Genomic DNA, 8,134 nt, shown 5'->3' on the forward strand with positions numbered 1-8,134 from the left:
ACGCGTTTGCCGCCAATTTATTTGTGCAGCTCTATTTAAAGGCACTTGATTGAGGAAATGTTGAAAATAGCGGTGAGGGTTTCCCTAATGAGACCTCGGGAGGGAGGCGGGGGGGGGGGGGCCTTCGCCCAGCGCGGAGGGCGCGGTGGGGGAGGGACGCGGTTAACCCCTCGCTGCCCGCCTCCACCGAAAAGTCCTCCGAGGTCCGCGGTGGGGGGAGGGGGGGACGCTGGGGGAGGTCCCTCCCGCCCCGCAGCGGCGACCCGCCTGGGCCCGAGTGGCGGAGAACCGGCCTCCTGGGCGGCGGCGGTGGGATCAAAACGAGAATGCAACCGGGAGCGGGCCCAGCCGCCCACGCAGAGGCCTACGTGTGGGGTGGCGCCCCCTGTACCCTAACAGTCCCGGGCTGTGGCTGCAGCCCCGCGTATCAGTCCGGGGCGCACACTGTCCTCCGCGGGCTGAGGCCTTGCGATCCGCGGGGAGGCGCGGTGGTGCCCCCGACGCGCCCCGGCCCGGCCCGTCGTTGTCCGGCTGGGTCCTCGGGCTCCTGGAAGAGAGGGCGAGAAACCGGAGAGGCAGAGGAGATACATACATACTCACTACGCGCAGCCAGAAGTCGTTTAACCTTCCCCAAACACCCTCGAGGTCGGGCTCGTTACCCCCATTGTTCAGATGGGGAAACTAAGGCTCAGAAAGACCCAGGCGCTCCTCCGCGGGGAGCCCAGCGTCCTGCGCGCGCGCGCGCTCTGACTCCGGAGCCCCAGGAGGTGGAGAAAGGGTACCTCGAGGCCTCCCCGGGTCTCCCCCTCCCGGATCCGAAGCTGGCTGCCGCAGACCCCGTGCCAGGGCGACGGATGGCAGGAAGGCTTCCCTGGTTCTCCCGAGGGCTGAGAGAAAGGTCGGGGCCCTACTGGACCACGATCGACTCCTCCACGAGCTCGAGTCGCTTTCAAAACAAACACCAATCCGACTGCTTCCCGGGATAGGCGCAGTTCACCTGACGGCTCTAAGTCACCCCTTTTACACAAGCTGTCTAAGCACCTACTGGGTTCACGGCATTGATTGGGGTCCCCACGAACCCCTAGTCACAGGAAGTGCTAGAGATCTACTAGAGAGACCGAAGCAGGAGCACCCGAAAGGAGTTCAAAAGAAAAAAGGTTGATTTTTTTTTTTTCTTGAGTTGGTGGAAGAGAGAGAAGGGAAGCTATACCTGGAAAGGATTCCTGGAGGGAACGCCATTTCAGGGGTGTGGAGGGGGCTAGAAGAAACACAGAAGTGGGGGGAGAGAGGAGTTGTTTCCTAGCTATGCTGGCGAGGCAGGGGGTGCCAGACCCACAGTTGGGCACCTGCTGCCATCTCCTGCCTGCTCCTCTAACCTGAGAACTGAGTTGATCAAACCCTCAGCCTAAGTTCCAGTCTCTCTGCAGATTAGGGCTTGGCGACAGCTCCCTTAGGGCTAGACTTAGACCCTTCCAGAGCCCTGGATGGGGGCCAAGGGAGACTGTCGAGGGCAGGGGTGGGCACATGGCACTGGGGACGCTCTCCCCAGAACTTCTATTAGAGCCACACAAGCCAGCGCCTCCCAGAGGGATCTGGTCAGAAATGTAGCTTGGCCAATCTGACGGTTGTCTTTCTTGAGGCAGAGGCAGATGTAGACTGGAAGGAAGACCCCCGGAAGGGGGTTGGGGAGGGGATAGGGGAGGCCTGGTTTCGGTTGGACTTCCCCAGGAGTGATCTGTGCCTTCTGTTAGCAAAACAAAAAAGCGTCCGTCATACCGATTTAGAGAAGCCTCCAAACGTGTTCTGAATGGAATTCTGCTTTTCTTCTTTGAAGTTGGATGCTTTGCAAGCAGAATGCAATTCCACGTTTAGTTCCTCGAGGTTTTGGCCTGTGTTCATGCAAGTGGGCATTCACGCAAGTATTAAAAGAAAACCATTCTCTTCTGGAAAATGGAACAAAGTCGCCCCTCTCCAATCATGGGGCAGATATATAATCTCTAACAACAAATTAGCCTCCCAGTGCTGCGCATTTCCCGCAAGCATCCTGCCTTCTCTGTTTATAACTTTCCTGCCTGCAATTATTTTTATTTTAATTTTCTGTCACTTGAACAAAAACCAGAGCCTTTCCTTTTCATGTTTTGTACACAACATGTTCATTTTGATAAGATGTTCTTTCCTATCCTCTTTTAGTTTGCCTTTCCTTGTTTAGAGTTCTGTATCAGGCGTTTCTAATACTTCTCTCTCTCTCTCTCTCTCTCTCTCTCTCTCTCTCTCTCTCTCTTTCTCTCTCTCTCTCTAAGAACTTGTCCCTGTCTTGCTTTATTTGTGTGAAATTTAGTTTGAAAGGAGATCAGAGAGAGCAGGAGGGGTTTGTAATAAGAGAATGACCGAATGACCCAAAGGCTGATTATCTGTCATTAACTGGAGACTCGGTGTACCCAAATTACCAGGGAGACCTCAGTCTGCCGGATCCTTACCCGGCCAGAAAGGCGAGTGTGGAATGCGCACACTGAAACAGGCTCCTGACATTGCAAATGAAGACACTCTGCTCACACACTTTAAGGAGGTTTCCTTCAAAACTCAACTCAGGTTCAGCGGGCAAATTTATTAGATTCTGACACGGTGTGCACAGGTAAAAAATCTCTGCTGAAAGACTAACTGTAACATTTCTGTGACTAACTTTTCTGTGTGTTGTTTCGTTTGGAGCAAAATTGCAGTTAATTGTCTAAGCTCCAGAGAATATTGAGAAATCAAGCCAAGCTGCTTTTGATCTGCTCACGCTGCTAAACCCAAGCCTTGTAAAAATCGAGGTTTGCCATTAATATTGACAATAAAAGTGTTTCTTTTTGTTAACCTGAAACCTAACCATCCTGGCTCACGTCCCTCGACTAGAAGCAAAGGCCCTAGGAGAAAGTAGAAAAGGTTTGGGAGAAACTGCCAGGGCAAAAGAAACCCCTCTGTGCGAGTTTGAAAAGGAGGTTTCAGAACAGGACTTCCAGGAATGCGAGCAACACCGCAGTTAGAAGTGGGGATGGCCTGGCCCTCCAGTCCCAAGCAGACCCTTCAGTCACATAAATGGTGTGTCCAAAGCCCCACACTTTAAGTTGCCGTTTGCTTTTGTATTTTACTCTGGACCCCAGATTGTATTGAGGACTAGTTGAAGTCAATTACTTACTGTTCCCACGGAGCATGTATGCAAACTTGCAATTCCTTCCTCATCTGAATGTTCAATGGTTTCCTCCCGGCTTGGAAGAAAATATTGCTGGCATGTATACAATTTGCTTGAAACAAGAATGTGGATGAGTAGTTAACATAAATCCTGTGGGGTGTAAACTATATTTTACTGCAAAGTAGCAAAGATCAGATTTACAGGACCTCGTAGGACCCCTGTAATAACATTAATAACACCTCCCTTGTATACATTACCCTGCCTCCTGTGAGGCCCTTTCTCGTACACTATCTTTTGTCCCCTTTAGTCTGAGTAAGTATTTTAGCTTTACAGACTTGGATACCTAGCAAAGTACCTAGCTCTCCCTTATCAGTGCAAATCTCCCAGACCAGCTGACTATCTTCCAGTTAGCATGGAGATCTAAGCATTGATTGTTTGGAGGAAATGGAAAGTCCCAGTACCAGTAATCTTGGATATTAATATTCTGTATACATGTTGTATACCTTAAACTGACAACAATGTTGCATGTCAGTTATATCTCAATTTTTTTAAAAAAAAAAAAAAAGGTTTTTCTTAGAGGAGTTAGGATGAACCGGTCAGTAACATCAAAAACCTTGTAAACCCAAACATCGCTAGAGGGCAAATTAGAAGGGAGGGAAGGAGACAGGGGAGAAGAGGGACTAAGTGGAGGGGGGGGGCAAGAGAGGGGGAAGGGAGGATATACAGGCAACAGGCAAGTCCCAATTGTGGCCACTGACTGAGATGTTTCTTAATCATCATTGGACTGAAGGAGTCCTAAGCAATCAGCCCCTTCACAGTCATCACTGCAGCTGGATCAGCCCCTCCCCGCCCCCATCAGCCACAGAACCGCTCTGGATGGGGGGAAAGGGGAGAACAGGGCTCACTCTTCAAATACCCTGCCCCCACCCCAAAATACAAAAAAAAAAAAAAAGAAAAGAAAAGAAAATGCTCAGAAGAAATAAAACCTCATAAGAGCCCAAGGGAAGCTCTCCCCGCCCTTCGTGTCTGAAACAGATATAAAAGTCCGATGGCGTTTGATTCTGCTTTGTAGACGTGTGTTGCAAAGGGCACTTCACTGCTGGAGCCACTGTCACTTGCAGGGTCTGTAGACAACTGTTTCCGAAAAGGAAAATAAGGAAGCGAGCGCCTGCAAAACCCCAGGTGGAGAGAAACTCTTACCGACACTCAGGCAATGTGTCTTGTTCTAGATGTCCTAAGGGTTCTGAAACTAAGTGGTTAGCATGTACGATGACTCCATCCCGCCCTAGTACAGACAGGAATGCGGAGCCATCTGGGTGTCACAGGAAGCAGGGTCCCTGGAGCAGGTGGGACTGGGTTACATCTTCAAGAACACGTTGCTTCCTGTGCCACCTTCCGGGTTCGGTGGCTTTCTGGGGGTCACTGTATACAAGCTCATTGTGGATATATAAGGGAATGCTCAGTGGCCTCTATGTTAGTTGGGGAAATAAGGTAAAAGGAGATTTGAAAAAAAACGACGAAGGGAATTGAGCCATCATTCCCGTAAACATAAAATGTGTGTTTATGGCCCTTTGGCCTGGTTCGTTTCAGGTCCAGTTTATTTTGAGTTCTCATGAGCAAAACACACAGCTACAAACTGCCCTTGCCTTTGGAATCCTAAAGGCCTCAAAAAGATCTGTATTTTCCCTAAAACGCACTGAGGTTTAAAAAAAAATTTTTTTTCTTTTTCCGTTTAAACCAGATTGATTCTTTAAAGTATCTCACAAGACCAACATATTTGCAAGGGAGTGCTCAGCCTCTCTCATGCTCTTTGAATCTTTTCCAGGGGAAGGGGTGGGAGTGAAGGGAGAGAGACAGGGACATGGGCGCAAAATAAATGTTTGAACCCGGTTCTGTCTGTTTAGTTGGAGGCAGATGTCATGAGCAGCACAGTGAGTACACCATCAGCTACGACAAAGACCATGGACACGGAATCACAAACATCCCCCCAAACCAGGCGGCCCCCTTGTGAAGGGGTCTCCAAACTGACCCCAGCAAGACAAGTTGCAGCCCGCCCCCCCCCCCCACCCCAGCCTAAGAAAAGGAGAAGTAGGAAGTAATTCCCTTGCCAGGATTCCTCCTGTGGGCACCCACCCTAGGGCTGCCCCCCAGCCAGCATCATCTCAGCAGCTGGGGCCCTCTGAGTACTCGGAAAATAATCCCTTTGGGGAGCAGTGCACCAGAGGCCACACTAGTTCAGCCCTGGGGAGGGCTCACCGGGCTGACATGTAAGCCTGGAAATACACCCTCCTTCCCTTTTTCCCCTCTACTTTCCCCCTCCATCACTGCCACTACCATCACTTTCATCACTACCGCCTCTGGAAGGCACAGGTTACCTAAACTGGGGGCGAAGATGGCACCTTTGCCTTGCAGCTTTCCAAAACAGCAAGCTAACCCAGCATCCCACTGCGCCTGGAGCAAAATGTGCCAAAGAGAACACCAAGGGGGAAACATGGCTGCCTTTGATTGAGAATTCAGAGTGGAGCTCAGCTAGCCTGGCTTCTCTGAGGCAGTAACTACAGTTCAAGACAGCAGAGTTCACCCATCTGTCCCCTGCCTCCAAGCCGCCTTTCTAAGGCTGTAGCCTCTGGGTTTGGCTTTCTGAGATAAATGAAGCCCTAGACCCCTGGACCACATTAATTAACTGATAATGACACTGTCAGTAAGAACTGATGCTCAGATTAGCATCTTTTACGACTTTTTTCTGTCCCATGTTGTCCGTCTTTTTTTTTTTTATCACTTGCCATGCTATCTGGGATCATGAAGGGACTCGCTCGTTTTTTTGTTGGTGTTGTTTCAATTAAAGATCACGAGAAAGGCAAGGCAAGTTCGGAAGCCTTCGTCACTGAGGCCACTTGCCTCTGATGGACACAGCATCCCAATCTCCAACTCAGCCCTCTCCTGGGCCCCTTCATCCTCTGTTCAATTCCCAAAATTCCCTTTGGGTCTGAAAGCAGACTACCAACTGCTCTTCGTGAATGTTATCTGTTCCCAGCCAGGGTGCAACCATCTTACTTTGTCTACATACTCCCAAGGCCTAGATGTGTTTTTATAAACAGACTTTTTTTTTTTAATGTATCAGATGTCAGGGGATTGAACTACCAATATTTACACATTCAGGGTTTGCCTCCTGGTGAAAATGTAAACAGAACCCAGACCACACTACCTATATTCTTTCCTAGAAGAACAACGTCTCAAAAGGACTCTCCTTATGTTCAAAATTGCAGACCCACCAGAGTTGCAGCTTCTAAGTTCTAGATCCCTATTTTGTTTCCAGCCCAAACCCAAGCCCCTGGCACTTACCAACGAATCTGGCTTCAGCTGCTCTCCACTCCCTGTTCTCTGCCTTAAGACGTTCTGACCTGGGCCAGGCCGCCCTGGGAAACTGACCTCCTACAGGGGGAACTGAATGGGCCTCGCACGGACTCCCAGCCTGCGTTTCTAACGTCCCTCTCTGAGTTCCTTCCCCTCTCCTACGGCCCTGCCGCAGCCAACCTGAAAATTATTTCTCAGTGCTGTTGTCCAGGGCTCTGGGCCTCAAATCCCTGGCAGCAACGGAGTTGGACAACCCTTCCCCCAACCCTGCTCTCCATTTGCCCTGACCATGCCTTCCATCCCCGAATTCTGTGCCCCACAGAACTCACCCAGCGGGTGAGGAGAGGGTTGTCCTCCGGAGTCCTTGGGACTCACTTGGCGGCCTCCCTCCAAGGACGGTGGATGATCCGGGTGGAGTCATTGGTCTCCCCTGGGCGACCCTGGTCAGGACCAGCACCGCCTTCTGCACACTCTGCCCTCTGGTCCCTCTAATTGATGGCCAGAGGGCTTCTGTGGACACCCTTTCCCAAACTCAACTCCATCGAATAGAATCCTCATCTACCACCCTCATCTATATATATCAGCCTCCCCTGGCCGCTCTGGGCAAAGCTGATGGAAGATTTCAGCTCCCGCCACTGTCCAGTCCCACCGTCCCCTCACCCCACTAGCCTCCTGCGATCCTTCTGATCCTTCTCAGAGATGCTCACGCCACAGGGGCGCCCTGGCCTGGGTGCCCCCCGCGGCCGGTGACTTCCAAGTGGAGATCCATTTTCCGTTATAATGCGTTCAAGATCACCACGGCCAGCAATCTAAACATCCACGAGCCGTCCTTCTGGCCTGCCTCTTAAACTGGTGTTTAATGGTTCCCCTCCGAGAACTAAACCTGCCTTCCACAGATGCCCGCTTTTATGGGAGAGGCAGGAATGTAGAGATATATTTATATGTTTGTTCATAAAAACTGGAAAATAAGCTCTGAACACGCTGTAAAAAATATTCAGTTACTTACCAAACAGGCTAGTTAAAACAGGGGAACACCGGTACCCGCCACACCACAAATTCGGGGAATCGAGGTGCCTGCGCTTTGAAATCGCCCAAGGTCTTCCGTAAGGGGCTGGTGTCCCTGAAGAATATGGAAATAGGATTTACAATCGGCTGGACCGTTCCTCCGGGGGTCTCGATCGTGATCTCCAAAAGCAGCCACCATCACAGGAGCCACAGCAAACAGCCGGCGCCGGGGTTAAGGCGGTGGGTGAGTGAAGGGACCCCAGCCAGGAGCGTCCAGCCTGCGCCCAGGTCCAAGGATCAGCCTTCCCCGCCGCGCCCCGCGTCCGCCCGGCTCAGCCGCCCCGCTGTGGGGCCCCCCCGCAGCCCGCCGCCTCTGCTCTCGGCCCGGCACAATACTGCACCCGTCGGCCTGCGGAATTTCTTGCCTCGATTACCTACCAAACACTTCGAAAAGCAGTATCTGCGTACCTTAAAAAAAAAAAAAAAAAAAAAAGGCAGAAAAGAAAAAAGTGGAGAGATACTGTACCTGGTTTGAGATTCTTCAATATTTGAGAGTTGGGGGGGGGGGGGAATATTTTAATAAGGAAGCATCTGTTAAACACTTGC

The 8,134-nt window shown here is 51.0% G+C and overlaps 1 long non-coding RNA gene across 1 annotated transcript; it reads right to left on the minus strand.

The window, feature by feature from the left end:
• Positions 1-232: 232 nt before the first annotated feature.
• LOC114227670 (uncharacterized) lies at positions 233-8,134 on the minus strand. Its single transcript, XR_008556335.1, has 4 exons — positions 8,055-8,134; positions 7,530-7,643; positions 3,176-3,281; positions 233-547 (listed from the first exon to the last, which is right to left on the minus strand). It is a non-coding gene; the product is annotated as an uncharacterized LOC114227670 (long non-coding RNA).

This window comes from Eptesicus fuscus, chromosome 6 (assembly GCF_027574615.1).
Source record: "Eptesicus fuscus isolate TK198812 chromosome 6, DD_ASM_mEF_20220401, whole genome shotgun sequence".
NCBI lineage: Eukaryota > Metazoa > Chordata > Mammalia > Chiroptera > Vespertilionidae > Eptesicus > Eptesicus fuscus.